The sequence below is a fragment of the Euprymna scolopes genome, chromosome 18 (genome assembly GCF_053919585.1).
Source record: "Euprymna scolopes isolate OS-2025 chromosome 18, ASM5391958v1, whole genome shotgun sequence".
In the NCBI taxonomy this organism is placed as follows: Eukaryota; Metazoa; Mollusca; class Cephalopoda; order Sepiida; family Sepiolidae; genus Euprymna; species Euprymna scolopes.
The window spans coordinates 31563033-31577512 of NC_136499.1; the positions used below are offsets into that span (position 1 = coordinate 31563033).

At 33.7% G+C, this 14480-nt stretch overlaps 1 protein-coding gene across 2 annotated transcripts in view; it reads left to right on the forward strand.

Moving 5' to 3' along the window:
• Positions 1–1135: 1135 nt before the first annotated feature.
• LOC145297565 (aquaporin AQPAe.a-like) overlaps positions 1136–14480 on the forward strand; it is a 197610-nt gene continuing 184265 nt past the window's right edge. Inside the window, exon 1 of one of the 2 annotated variants that reach the window (XM_080143579.1) lies at positions 1136–1507. The gene's annotated coding sequence lies outside the window, so the exon portion shown is untranslated. Of the gene's footprint in view, positions 1508–5788; positions 6424–14480 lie in introns of those variants that run through there. The other variant, XM_080143577.1, reaches the window with a different exon arrangement.

The following is a 14480-nucleotide window of genomic DNA, read 5'->3' on the forward strand; positions in this document are numbered from 1 at the left end:
GACGAATAATGTCTTTTTCGTCATTTTTGACGGAACGTGGCCATTAATAATTAAATAATAATAAAGCTACATTGCGTCACGGAATTACGTGCTGCAAAAAATTCAAAACGGCATTTAACGATGTACTGATGAATTGAAATACTTACACAAAGGACAGACTAATATCAATGTTGGAACGATTAATCGAAATCGGAATCGGGAATCGGAAAAATCGGAGCTTTTTGAGGTATCGGAATCTGGAAAATTTGAGCCTATTTTCCAATGCAAAAACTGATTCCTTTAATTATCTATTTCATTTTATTATATTTTTATAAAATGTCTTCCATTGCTTGTAGTAATAATAAAGTAATAAATATTTATTTAAACTTCCAGTAAGACTAACATCTCTAGATCATCCCCCTCACGAGTGTATTTTTACGTTTGAGAAAATACATACAGATTTAAGATGTGTTTTTACAGTAATCTATACAAAATAACAACTTTATAGTAAAATATTTAGAGATTTATAAAGAATCCGAATCGGAATCGGTAATTGTATCAGAATCGAGAATTTCGTACGGAATTGGTAATTGTATCGGAATCGGGAAAATATTGGAATCGCCACATCACTAATTCATATACAATCATAGAATTGAATAATCTATTTTTTCATATAAAAATAATTATTATAATTTTGGATGAGGAAAACAAAAAACATCCCAACTTGTTCATTTTGTTTAACTATTATAAAGGGAAAAATTTCTGGCACTTATTCAGATTACAGATCATGCGATATTTTAGATAGAATGTTCAAGTTGAATCCAATCTTTACTGTATATTTTGTTTATCAAATTGTTAAGCGAAAGAACAGAATAATGATAAAATGTGCTCCTCCCTATGTTATGAATGGGTTTCTTAATAATAAAATTATTATTTCAGCACGGCCCGTATTCTGCATAAATACCAATGTTTTTTTTTTCTGAATTAATCTCAAGCGGCGAGATAAGTTTGAGCCTTTTTTTTTTTTTTTTGTGTGCTTTGCTATGCTATTTGTTTCCTAGCACCCCCGTACTATTTGAAATGGATTCATCCAGAGGCTAGAAAAAGGCATGCATTTTATTTGTTAATTTTGGCGCGACGGGATGTGAGTATATAATTTTTATTTCTTAATTTTTTTTGCGAAGGAGTCACCACTTACTTGAGGATAAAAGTTGATGAGTGTACGGTAGTAATTGTTAGTAGTGGGAATTCGATATAATTTGATTATTTAAGAGGACGGTTCAGCAAGAACTTGTTTACATTGGTCTTGAAGGCGACCATATTGTAGTCAGCAGACGAGCACTTGCCATGAAAATAATGATAGAGCAGAAACAGGCTAGCGACACCTCTTTCGTGGGATAGAGGTTGAAGGGAAGAGAAAAAAAGGCATCAGCTACCAGGCTTCAAGCCGGTTTTGAACTCTGTCAGCCAGGATCGTATCTCCAAGCAGCTCCTGCCCGGATGTACAAACGGTACTCCATCCTAGGATGTAAGTACACACTTATCGCTATTATAGCGTTGAGGATATTTAGTGGCACTTTATTAAGAATTTGTGAATGAATTATTTTTTTTACATTTTCTCGCTTTCTCTCATTTTCATATTCTCTAACCACCTTCCTCTCATTTCGTCGTAACCAATCCTTGTTTATTCGCCAATAACCACTAATAGGTTGGTATCTATTTCTCTGTCTGTCTGTCTGTGTGTGTCTCTCTCTCTCTCTCTCTCTCTCTCTCTAATATATATATATATATATATATATATATATATATATATATATATATATATATATATATATATAAAAGCAAAAAAACCTTATCGAAAATTAATTCAAATTCTCAAAAAACATTAACAAACCCGTAAAGAAAATATACAGAAATTTTAGTTATCCGACAAGGAGTACAAATAAACTGAAAGGACCTTATTCCGCGCAGTTTCGAAAAATGCAATTCTTCTCATTTAGAGGAAATATATTTTCAAAATATATAATAAATTAAAAGAAACTACAAAGATGAATTGAATCATATTTACATAAGAACGTTTTTTAACGGTTAGTGAAAATTTATAAAGTTTCGTAATGATTATGACAGCAGAAACAAGGAAAAAAGTTGAAGTATAAAAGGATATCGTAAAAATGCATTGAATATGGCGGTAAAGTCCATGGAGGACAGGTTAAATCCAATATATATAATACAGGACAAGTTAAGTAATATTTGTTTCCCGAAGGGTTTTTTTTCTATACACTGTAGAAACACAAAATACGCGCAAAATATACTTTAGTTCCGGAATTGAGATGTGATTAAGGACATATTCTGTTTTAATTGTTCCAATTAGCCGTAAGTTGTAATTAACTGAATAAGTCCATCAAAACTGAGCATTAAAGTATGGTACATTAGTCTGAAATAGTATACGAAACTAAACTGAGCATTAAAAGATCGTACAATAGTCAAAGAAATCAAGATCAGAGTGTAGTATCTGTTCTGATGCTGCACTTAAACTAATTTTTCCTTAGTCAATGTAGCGGAAACCCTTATATACTAAGGCAATTTTTATGTTTGCCTACTTCTAAAATGTCTCTTTTGGGGAGACTGGTTTTCTGCTACATTAAAAACGACCTTGTGTCACATTTTGCTCTCATGGAAGCAAATAAATAACATTAGTGCAAGTAATAGAAATAATAGCATAGTTCCAGTTCCAAACAGACAGATACCAAATCGTCAGTAGTGTTAGAAGTATAATAGCGCAACAACAGAGGTAACGGTACAATTTCGACTTTAGACGGACAGATACCAAATCTCCATTTATAATAGATTCCATTCATATTAGCCACCGTTATGACATTAAGCAAAACTCAAAATGAGAGGGATTTTTTTTTTACCAATGAACGACAACTTATTAAGGCAAAAAGCAGCTCAAGCATGTGAGTTAATGAGATGGATTGATTGTCGGTTTACTGGAGAATATGATAAAAACATTAAAATGATGATTGAAATGAAGAACATTTGATTTCTTATGGCGGACGGTTCATAAGTATTTGTTGACATTGGATTTGAAAACGACTATATTGTAGGTTGCAGGAAAGCAGTTCAATGGTAATACGGTCCACAGATTGGAGTTCTTGAAAAAGGACTATGGCTATTGAAATTTCGCCATACACTAGGCACAATAAGGAAGTAAGGAAAGTTATAGTCTGATGGTTGCAGAGAGACGAGCTCTAACTGTAAATGTTTTAAATGTAGGGCATCTTTCCTAGAAAACTGTCTGTGCTGGTAAAGGACCGAAAGAAGAGATTGAATGTCATGCAGTGAGATCTTATCCTAACCAAGATTATTACCGTGTATGATGAAAGAAATCAAACACCGATCGTACCGTGCAGAATAAACGGAAAAGAAAATGATAACGATGCCACGGGTGTTTGGAGTGTGTTGAGCAAAAAAAAAAAAAAAAGAAAAAAAATACTAGCTGGCAGCCCGGAGTTGCCTGGTCGTACAATACGCTTAGACATGATATTTTAATTTATGCAGATTTCGTATGTATTATTATAGAATCAATCCTCTATTGATTACTATATATTACGAGGAATAATTTGATAATTTGCCCGGTGGATTAATTCGCAAAATAAATAAATAAATAAAAATAACAACGATCATGTTGTTCATCAAATTCCGTCTGTATTTGTTTACAATATCACATCAGCTGTTATTTGGGCTTGACGATTAATGCCATGGAAAAATCACTTCTGATTAATATTTACTTTTAAAATATGCAAAAGAAGAAATGATTTGTGGCGATTTTAAATGGCAAATCTTCTTTTAATGTAAATGGAACTGATTAATAAAAAAAAAATAAAATGGTGAGGTACTCCCGAACTTGAAACAGGGGATCAATCAATCTGTAGTCGAATGCTCTACCACTGAACTATATCTCCTGATGACAAAAATCTTTTTTTTTTTTTTTTTTAAGAAATGATTTGGTAATATTTTATCTCTCTTGGTTGGTGTAACGTAAAATATTCACCTGTAAAAATTCTTTTTTTTTTATCTATAAAAGAAATACTATTTTAAAAATCGGAAATTTTTCGATACTTATCGGACGAATTATTGTACAGAACATATCTAAGAACACTGCCAGACATATAAATTAGTCTTGTGCGAAATTTGTGACTTATATATATATATATATATATATATATATATATATATATATATATACTTATCTACAATTTATATGTAAATATTTTCAGTAATCACTTCGTCAGTGCTCGATACGTAAATAAAGCTTGGCAATAAATTTTGAATATATATATGGCAATTAAACTGTGTCGGCTTTCGCTGATATTTGCCCGTCTTTAACGATCATCCAAATAGACTAAAAACAGTGGGTTTCATTATGGGTTGCGAAACGCGCGTAAGACGATAAAGAAATAAAATAATAAAATAAACAAAAAGTATGATTATAGACTGATTCGGATCGTAAGTATTTTTGGTTTTTGCACTACATAGTGGTAATGTAGGGACAGTTAACCCATTGAAGATGACTTATCTAGAGGTCAAGAAAGGACAATTATTTTTAATTGTGGCAGAAGACGTGCTCTAGTATCTTTCACAAAAAATCGTCTGCACTAGTACGAACATGTACTGCGTCCAAATGACAAAACCGTCGCAAAAACACTATTCAAGATGGACCCCTACACAGGAAAAGACCGAGAGGACAGCCGAAGCAAAATGGCAGGATGCTATAGTGGTACAACAAGATGGCGGCGAACCGATGGCCTCGGGTATCCAAATTAGAAGATCCAATTATATTCAAGTGATATTTCTTTCTCGTAATATTTTTCAGTACTTGGACATACTTGACGTTTTGGGGCATTCAATCAAGGAGTTGGCTCTAGACATTAACAGAATAACCAGGCCTTATTTTGGGTCTGCATCTTTAAAAGTATCTGTTTTATAACTTTTAATAATTGTTCTCTCTTTTTGTTTCGTTTAACTTCAGACGAAGTTATCAGAAATCAAGCCCCTCCTTCCCGGGGCTAACACTTAATCGCTATATAGGATACATAGGTATTCGAATATTCCAGTATTTACATCTCAAACACTGAGTTAGTAAAGAAATTGAGAACATAATTTTCCTTCCTCCAATTGACCATTTAAGTATGTTATAGTATGTCTATTTTGTAGTCTCTTGGTCTTACTGGATTCCATGACAAGAATTCATCTAGTCTGGTGGAGTATCCAAGTTAGTGTTGTTACTTGATGTAGCGTCACTTTAAGGTGCCCCATTCCTCGTAAAAGCTAGTGTGGGTTAGCCATACCAAGGAGATCTTATTTGGGCTGCGAATACTTTGTGATTTTGAATATTTAGTCAGGATTTACTTAAAAGTATCCTCATGCCACGTTTTCTGACAAACTCCTGTACAGAGACACTCGAGGACAACGCCTAGTAGGCATTTAAGTTCTCTTACATATATAATATCTTATGATATAATGCATGGCGCTTTTTCTGTCATCCTTGTCCAAAGACAGTTTTATGGTAAGGTATTGCGTATTGTTTACTGTTGTATATAAGGTTATGGTAGCATTCAAATGGTATATGAATAGAGTTTTATGAAAATATATATGTAGTCAAGTAGGGTGTGTGGGCGTATCATAGCTTTAGAAATCGGAGAACACTCTTGCTAGTGTGTAAGTAAAGGTCTGTACTAGTCGGTAATTAAAAGCCTCGAAATGTCTATATATAAAAAAGCTATAAAAATTGCGAAACCATTTAATTACTTAAAAAGAAAATATAGTCTAAATGGTCGTGTTAAAAGTGCGAAGAGTGAAAAAGAATACGACATCAACGAAGAAGAGGAAGAATAAATAGCTAATAGCAACTGTTAAATTGTTTAATTTGGGTTTAGTCGAGAAAGCTACTTCACAGACTGCGGAGACAGACGGGGTACATTTCTCCGCGATACAACTTTACAACTAAACTGCTCCAGCAGTCATTCTTCTCTTTAGCGGTTGAACGCTACATGACAGTCAGATTAATAGACTTTAGAAACAGCAATTCGAGCTATTTATTGCGTGAAAATACCACTGTTAAGCAAATAACTGTCACTTCATAAATTATCGTCTAAAAGTTTTATTCAAAGCTTTCTATATTAACTAAACAAAACAAAACTACAACAAAGTAAAAACGAAACAATGGTGTTTTCGATATAATTATATCACAAGGTTAAGTTTTAAATTTGAAAGAAAGAAGGTTAGATTAAATATAAGTTCTAGTTGCAGATAATCTTGCAGTAAGACAAACATTTGGGTAATAACTTTAAACACTTTATTTTCACACGTGTTAATTATCTTGGTGTATTTCGGGTGCAGATAAAATAGATTTGACAAGAAGAAAAAAAGAGGAGCTTATTTGTAAGTACTTTCTGTTTTTTTCTTTTTTTTTTTCTTTTGTGCTGCAGCCGAAACTTTCTTTCATTATTTTTATGCAGATAAGATTTTTTTTTTTTTTTTTTTCGGTGATATTTTGGAGGCAGACGAGATTTTTTTTTTTAAATTTCTTTTGTGTTTTCTTTGATCTTTAAGGTAGACAAGACTTTTCTTCGAATTTTTTCGTGTAGAAGTTATTTTCGATCTTTAGTGCAGACGAAATTTTTTTTTTGTAAAACTTTTGTGTAGACGAAGTTTTGTGCAGACTACCGACGAGATATTTGAGGGTTTTTTTTGTATGTGTGTGCAGCCGTTATTTTTTTTTTTTTTTTTACTAGTGTAAAAGCATATTATAAACTTTAAACTTATATTAAAAAAAAAAAAAACCGTGGGTCAATAAGTACACTAGCACCTTTTTTATGCAAACGAGATTTTTTCTTTGTGTGTGTTTTGTGGAAACTACACTTAAAATTTGTGCAGGCGAGCATTTCATTTTTTTATTTTATTTTATTTTATTTTTTTGTCTAAACGAACTTTTAAAAAAAAATTGTGCAGACGAGAATTTTCCTCAATCTTTTCTACACACGAGATTTTTTAAAAACTTTTTATGTAAACTACGCTTTTGTGCAGACAAGATTTTTCTTTTAATATTTTAGTGCAGACGAAATTTTCCGCACAAACGAGATTTCTTTTCTTTTTTGAATTATATAGTATTTTTTCCTAAACATTCTTAGTAAAATAAATTCGCATGACTCTGCATTTTTTTAAAACCGATTACGTAGTTGTTATTGATTTCCCTGATCCGATACGCAATCTCTGGCCGGTGTTTTAACATCGATCACAAAGAGCGGTTTATGAGTGTTCATTGTCGTTCCAGATTGATAGTTGATCCTCGATTAGGGGTTAACTTAGACCGGATTTTACATACAACACTGAGATAAATGCTCATCCATCCAAGTACTGACCATTTTCTGCAGGCTGTTTTTTAACCCAGTCAACGACGGGTACTTTTGCTAGTATATATATATATATATATATATATATATATATATATATATAGACGTAATATATTACTTTACCAATTTGTGCATACAATATTATAATCTATCTTAAGTAGATAGATACAAACACAAACAAAAATGATATAAAAACAGATTTATTTAAAATATATCAAAATATTTTCACTTCCCAAGGTGTATCGTATGATTTTATTTCATTCGCGTGTTTTCCAATTTTGGTGGTCGAAGTACACGCCCCTCCCCAACCCACACACGTGAACGCGCATGACACTATAAATCGATAATTGGCGACCAGAGGCATAGAAAATAGATCAGATTACTCCGACCAGAGCGTATAGGCGAAAAAAGGGCAAACTTATCTAATTTATAAAACTCACTTTGTTTGTCTGCCTGCCTGTTTCATATTTTCAAACTTTATCTCTGAAACTGAAAGTCGCAGAGCGGCGCTCTCAAATGATTGGATTTTTTATAGACCGTTCTTTTATGGGTATTTGCCGGTTAAAATAGTTTTAAGGCGAAAAAAAGGGGTCAAAATTGAAAAAATCGTTATACATCTTGTACATTCATCTTAATTTATTTTTAATCAGTTCATATGCGTGTCACGTTGGTACAGTGGTAACGTCACCAGCTTTGAATGCTACAGTTTTGCTGTCGGTTTCGATTCTAGCCGATGGCACCTATTTAGTATACATATATTTTTTTTATTTTACTTTTGTTGGATGTCGTACGCATTCTATATTTTTCTTATATTTTACAAACTAGCAGTTCTCATGCTAATTATTGTCGTATTTCCTAAAATCTTGACAAAAAAATCTCCCCGGATGTTCAGTACTTGTCACTTATTTCAACCACTATCGCCACTCTGTGTTCTCACAACAGCCGTTTACTATTGAGTTTCCGATGATAACAGCCGGTGTTTTTCTCTGAAATTTGAGTTACAGTAAGCCTCCTCGGGATTCCAATACTAGTGAAAATCTGAATGGTGTTCTCCTTCCTCGGTCTTTCCGTCGTCTTAGAACCCTCTTCACGACTTTTTTCTTTGAATACCAATCAAAGATGGTCGGAGAGTAGGGGCAGATTATGGGATCTATCTATCTCGACATGTAATGTTCTTTCCATATTTTTGGTTGTGCTGGCATATCATTATTTGATTTATAACTGTCATTCTTATTATTACTTGTAGTTTTATTTCAATTCTTCCTTATTTTTATTCTTATTCTTTTTCTCATATTTTATTCTCATTCTTATTTTTATTCTCGGTTTCATTTTTATTCCCATTCTTATTTCCATTCAAATTCTTAGTTTGATTCTCGTTCCCATTCTCATTCCTGTTTTATAATTTCTTTCGATTACTGCCAATTAGGCACAAGTTGGTTTCACATGAAACAAATTGAAATTATCTCTATTGACATAAAGTCATAAATGTTTATATATTTATATGCATAATATTCACTCATAAACTAATTAACCAATTATTAATTTGGGGACACGGTTTCTAGGTGAATAATGCGGTTTATATATTTAATTTAATGGAATGTGAGGACTAAAGGACAAAATTAAGGAAGCAAGAGTTACGTGGTTGCTGAAAGTAAAGCCAAGATCCAATTTCTACTCTCCTTAAACTCATTTATAGAAAGGGGTGGAAGTGCTTCGTAAAAATTCTGATACCATTCGAATTTTGGGAAATTTTTACAATAGATATTAGGCATCAATTAATATTCCCGAAAATTCTGTTTCTTTAGAGTATTCTATAGGATGTTTTAGGGGTCACAATACGGGCAAAGTCGACAATTTAAAGATTTAAAGATATCAGATTTTCATTGAATTTTATTAATAGTCACCAGTCACCATTTAGGCAAGATACTTTGAATTATAATTTCTTAAGAACCATTAAGCTTTAAACAATTTTCTAGAATTAAAATTATGTAACGGATTTTAATCAAAATGGGATAAGGATTCTAGATAAAAGGTTTAGTAGCATATCTAGATTTTCATGTTCACAATGGAAAATAAAAGTGATGCATAAACTGTTCTGTTCGGGGGGGGGTAAATTTTACTTGTCCTGAGACTGGTATTAATCTATGAACCGTGGACCAGAGGAAGAGTTATCTGTTCACACTGATGATTCTGAAATGATAAAACAATTTGTACGTGGATATAAAAATATCTGGCGCTTCTACAGAATTGGGACGAGATTTTGAAGTCGATAAATAGTTTTCAGATAAAAACCAATAGTTGAATTGATTTTTCCCCCAATTCTAATAAGTTACAATGGTAGCTTCCAAATTATACAGTCGAAATTAACCGAATATTACTGAATTATTTAAAAAAAAAAAAAAAAACTTTAATCGTGTTAGCGGGTGAAACATTGCTGCCTTCTTGTTTAAATTAAAACAGAAAATTACTCATCTTTTGAATTCTCCTGTGTAGTTACTATTGTTTCCATCAAATTCTATTTTTATTTTCTTTAATAAATAATTTTCTACCTTATCCATTTTCGTAAATTTTTTGATATAATCATCTTAAAAATACGGAAGAATACGTAGATACCATTGTTTTCATGTGAAATTTAGTTTTACGATTTCCGAAATTTTGTCCCAATAGTGTAGAAGCACCAGATATTTATTAAAAATACGTGTGTGTATATATATATATATATATGCAAACTAAGAAATGATTTGCGGCGATTTTAAATAGTGCAGCTTATTTTATCGGATGAATTTCTGTACAAAAAATATCTAAGAACACTGCCGGACATATAAATTAGCTTTGCGTAAATTTTGCAAAAGATAAGCTCAGCCGTTTCGGAACCTATGAGGAAGGAACTTACATACACACAGTGATTTTTTTTTATATAATAATAGAGATAGAGATAAAGATTTCATATGCATATTAGTGCGAACACTGGCGAAGCATTTTTTAAATGTGATTTTTGACAGAGGGTGTCCACTTATTTATTAATAGTTTTAAATTCTGAAAAAAAAAAAAGTTTGAGCAGAGTAAAATATTCTCAGATTAAAAACCAGCAAAAAATAAAAAAAAAAATTTTGTTTTAGTTTTTGAGCAAGATAACTATTATCAAAGAACGAAGTATGCCGAAAAGTTATAGGTTGTTTTGAAATTCTATTTTTGTTTCTGTAAACATAAGCCTCCACTCCCACCTCACTCCCACTTCTCCACAAATAAAAAATTACTAGTTTGTGATTGCGTTAAATTTCATTGAATTTACAAGAATATTGAATGTTAGCAAAAATGAGATGGGGATAAAAGATGTCTCTTTAAAATTCATATTGCATTCTGAAGTTAAGTGTGCTTTCGCGCCGGCGATCCATAAATAAAAAAGACGTTTTACTTTATTTTTATGTATAGCTTGAACATTGGAAATAATGAAAATTAAGAATAAAAAAAATAGTATTATGAGAGTAAACACACATGCATAAATATATAATCTATATATCTATAAAATTGTCTTTGTATGTGTACATTTCCTTACGAAACTACTGTCAATTTTTCAATCTACAGACTTGAGATTTGACACAAGTTATTGAGATTTGTGAAAATCTTAATTGGGTTTCAGCCAGACATTTGGCTGTCAAGGGATCAAAGTTCAACGATTTGACCTTTGAAAACTCTACTAAACTCCTCCGCCAATTTTAGGTCTAAAGATTTGAAATTTTAAATGTAGGTTATTGAACATGGATAAATCTTTTTAATTTGATTTAAGTCCAAAACAAAATGTTAAGGGGTCAAAAACATCTAAAAAGTTGAAGATGGCCTATGTCCCTCCAGGGACTCAAGGGCTATGGATGGATGGGTGCCCGGAGTTGCTCGGGTGTTTGGAGGTGTATGTTGAGCAAAAAAAAAAAAAAAGTGGTAGTAGGAAGGCAGGCTCGGGCCCGTACCGCAAAGGAGGAAAAGAACGGGGGAAAACGTGACGTCATTGCTGTTACGACCACCGTCAAACCGGAAGTGACGTAGGTTTTAATTAAGGCTAGACAATCGAAAAGAGGATGACTTTCGAAAATATCGGCGAAAAAAGCGACCCACTGTAGAAAAGTGCCCAGTTGAAGGTGAAGATATTAATATTTTAGCCAATTTTTTCGATATTTGTCGTCTGAAAGGTCGAACTTCAAAACGATACCCGCCTCTGTCAAAATTTTTAGGCAGACATGCAAACATACATACATAGATAGATTTATATATTGGTAACTCAAACTTTCTACCCAAACCGATTAAAATGTTTGCTGTATCTTTGAATACCCTTTATATAAAATTTCAAATGTTTAGACCAGAAATTGTCTGAGTATTTGGTAGACCGAAGCGGTCAAATTTTTTTTTAAACTTTGACAGACAGACACACAGACAGACACTTTCATTTTTATAGATATATAGATATATACATATGCACATAAAGTTATAAACAGTACATAGAGCCCGAGCAAAGCCAGGCTGACATGCTAGTTAAATATATAAAATTAAAGCTATAAAAATGAACATGATCTTTTATATTAGAACTTGTCGCGATAATCTATATATCTATAAAAGTGAACGTGTTTGTCTGTGTGTCTGTCTGTGTATATTTCCCTACGCAATAATTCCGTCAATTTTTAGTCTACAGACTCGAAATTTGATATACAGGGTACTGAGATTCGGAAAAATCCATGTGATCGGTTTTCAGCCAGAAATTTGGCTGTTAAGGGGTCAAAATTAAACGATTGGATCTTTGAGAACTCTACCAAACTCGTCCGACAATTTTGGATCTAAACACTTGAAATTTTAGATATCGGTTCCTTGGACATGGATGTAACTTAATAACTTAATTTGAGTCCAAAACAAATGTTAAGGGGTCATAATAGGGGTCAAAGTTAAAAAAATTGACCGTTTTTTTGTTTTTGTTTTCTTTCGCTCAGCATACACTTCCAAACACCGGGCAACGCCGGGCCCCCATGCTAGTAAAATAGTAAGCTAAATATACTAGTAATGAAAATAAAAACAACAAAAATTGATGAAGTAAAAATTGAATAATTACAATATTTATCCATCCTTCAAAAAATTCAAAGAGAATTTTTCTTTATTATTATTCCGTACGAGGTGCCTTCAATAAGTTTTCAGACTTTTTTGTACAGTTATTTAAAACTAGCATAAGTGCCCAGCGTTGCTCGGGTATTTGGAGGTGTATGTTGAGCAAAAAAAAAAAAGTGGTCAATTCTTTTAAACTTTGACCCTTATTATGACACCTTAACATTTACTGTTTTGGGCTCAAATCAAGTTTTTTTTTTTTTTTTTTTTTTACACAGTGAACACCACTTATCAAGGCCCGGAAGCAACTCGGGGATAAGGGTTATTGCAAGTACATTAGGTTAGTGTGGAGATTTGATGAAGTGTTTACTTAAGGGGGCGGTTCATTAGGAATTTGTTAACGTTGGACTTGAAGACATCCAAGTTGTAGTCCGGTGGGAAGCAGGCAGACGGAACAGAGTTCCACAGGCGTGCAGTTCTAAGAAAGAAGCTTTGTTCATGGAATCCGCGTTTTGATTTAGGTACAGATATAGAGTGGGGGAAATTTTTCACAGTGGATTCAGCTAGACGGGTGTTTTTCGTGAAAGTTTGGCGAGGGGGGACCAAAGATTGGAGCTCAGACGAGCATCTGCCATGGAAATAGCGATAAAACAAGGATAGGCTCGCAACGTCTCTTCTGTGGGGGATAGGTTGCAGGGTAGAGAAAAGGGCATCCCCCATTAAGCCACGAAGTCTATTTTGTACTCTGTCAAGGCAGGATAGGCTGTTTTTAGCAGCTCCTGCCCAGATATGGCAACAGTATTCCATCCTTGGACATACTTGGCTTTTATATAGATAGAGAATTGCATCAGTAGTGAGATATCTTCTGGAGCGGTAGAAGGATCCCACCATCTTTCCAACGACCTTGGCAACAGACTTGATGTGCGTGTTCCATTTCAGATCAGGAGTAAAGGTCAAACCCAGAAGCTTGTCAAAACACGGGGCTTCACCCAGACGAGAGCCATCCATCGCAATTGATGCCAGATGGGGATCAGAGCGTTGATGATGTAAGGATAGGAGTTTGGTTTTAGATGCATTAAAGGTAACCAGCCACATCTTCTCCCACTGAATCACGCGCTCGAGATCAGAGGAGAGAGAATCAGAGAACTTTGTAATTTACAGCCTTTGATGTATTGCCGTAGATGGTCGTGTCATCAGCATAGATGTCAACGAATGATTTAAGTATGTGTTTAGGGAGGTCATTGATGTAGATCAGGAAGAGAGTTGGGCCCAGGATTGGCCCATGAGGGACTCCAGCATTTATATTGCAGGCCTCCGACTTTTGTCCCTCTACCACTACTCTTATGAGCCTATCGGAGAGAAATGATTTAATGATTGAGAAAACATTTCCAGCTATACCGTAGCTGGAAATCTTGTGAAGTAGACCCTTATGCCATACCTTGTCGAAGGCCTTTGATATGTCAAGAGCAATTGCCCTAGAAAGGAAGCCTTTGTCAAAAGATTCACTAATCCTGTGGGATATAACCGTCAGCACATCTGCGGTAGATCTTGCAGAGCGGAAACCATATTGTGTGTCACTAAGAAGGTTATTTTTGCTGAGGTGGTTGACTATTTCTCTATTTAATATGGATTTCAGCAACTTACTCATAACACACAGGAGACTTATTGGTCTTTACTGAGAGAGAGATTATTTATCACCTGAATTATTAAATACAGGGCAAACTGATGAGGTCTTCCAGGGAGTTGGAAAGCACTTCTTCTTAAGGCAGCGCTTGAATAGTTTCGTAAGTATGGGAGCAAGTTCTGGTTGAAGCTTTTTTAACACTATAATTGGGATGCCATCAAGACCAGTTGCTTTACTGGAATCTTGGTTCTTGATTAGCTTGGCGACCATGCACGGATATTTGTATGTTACTTAGCTTGTTCTGTGTTATAGGAGGAAATATGGGGAGTTAATGGCCTTCGTTGCATAGGGTAGAATTAGCTGCAAAGTTCTTTGCAAAT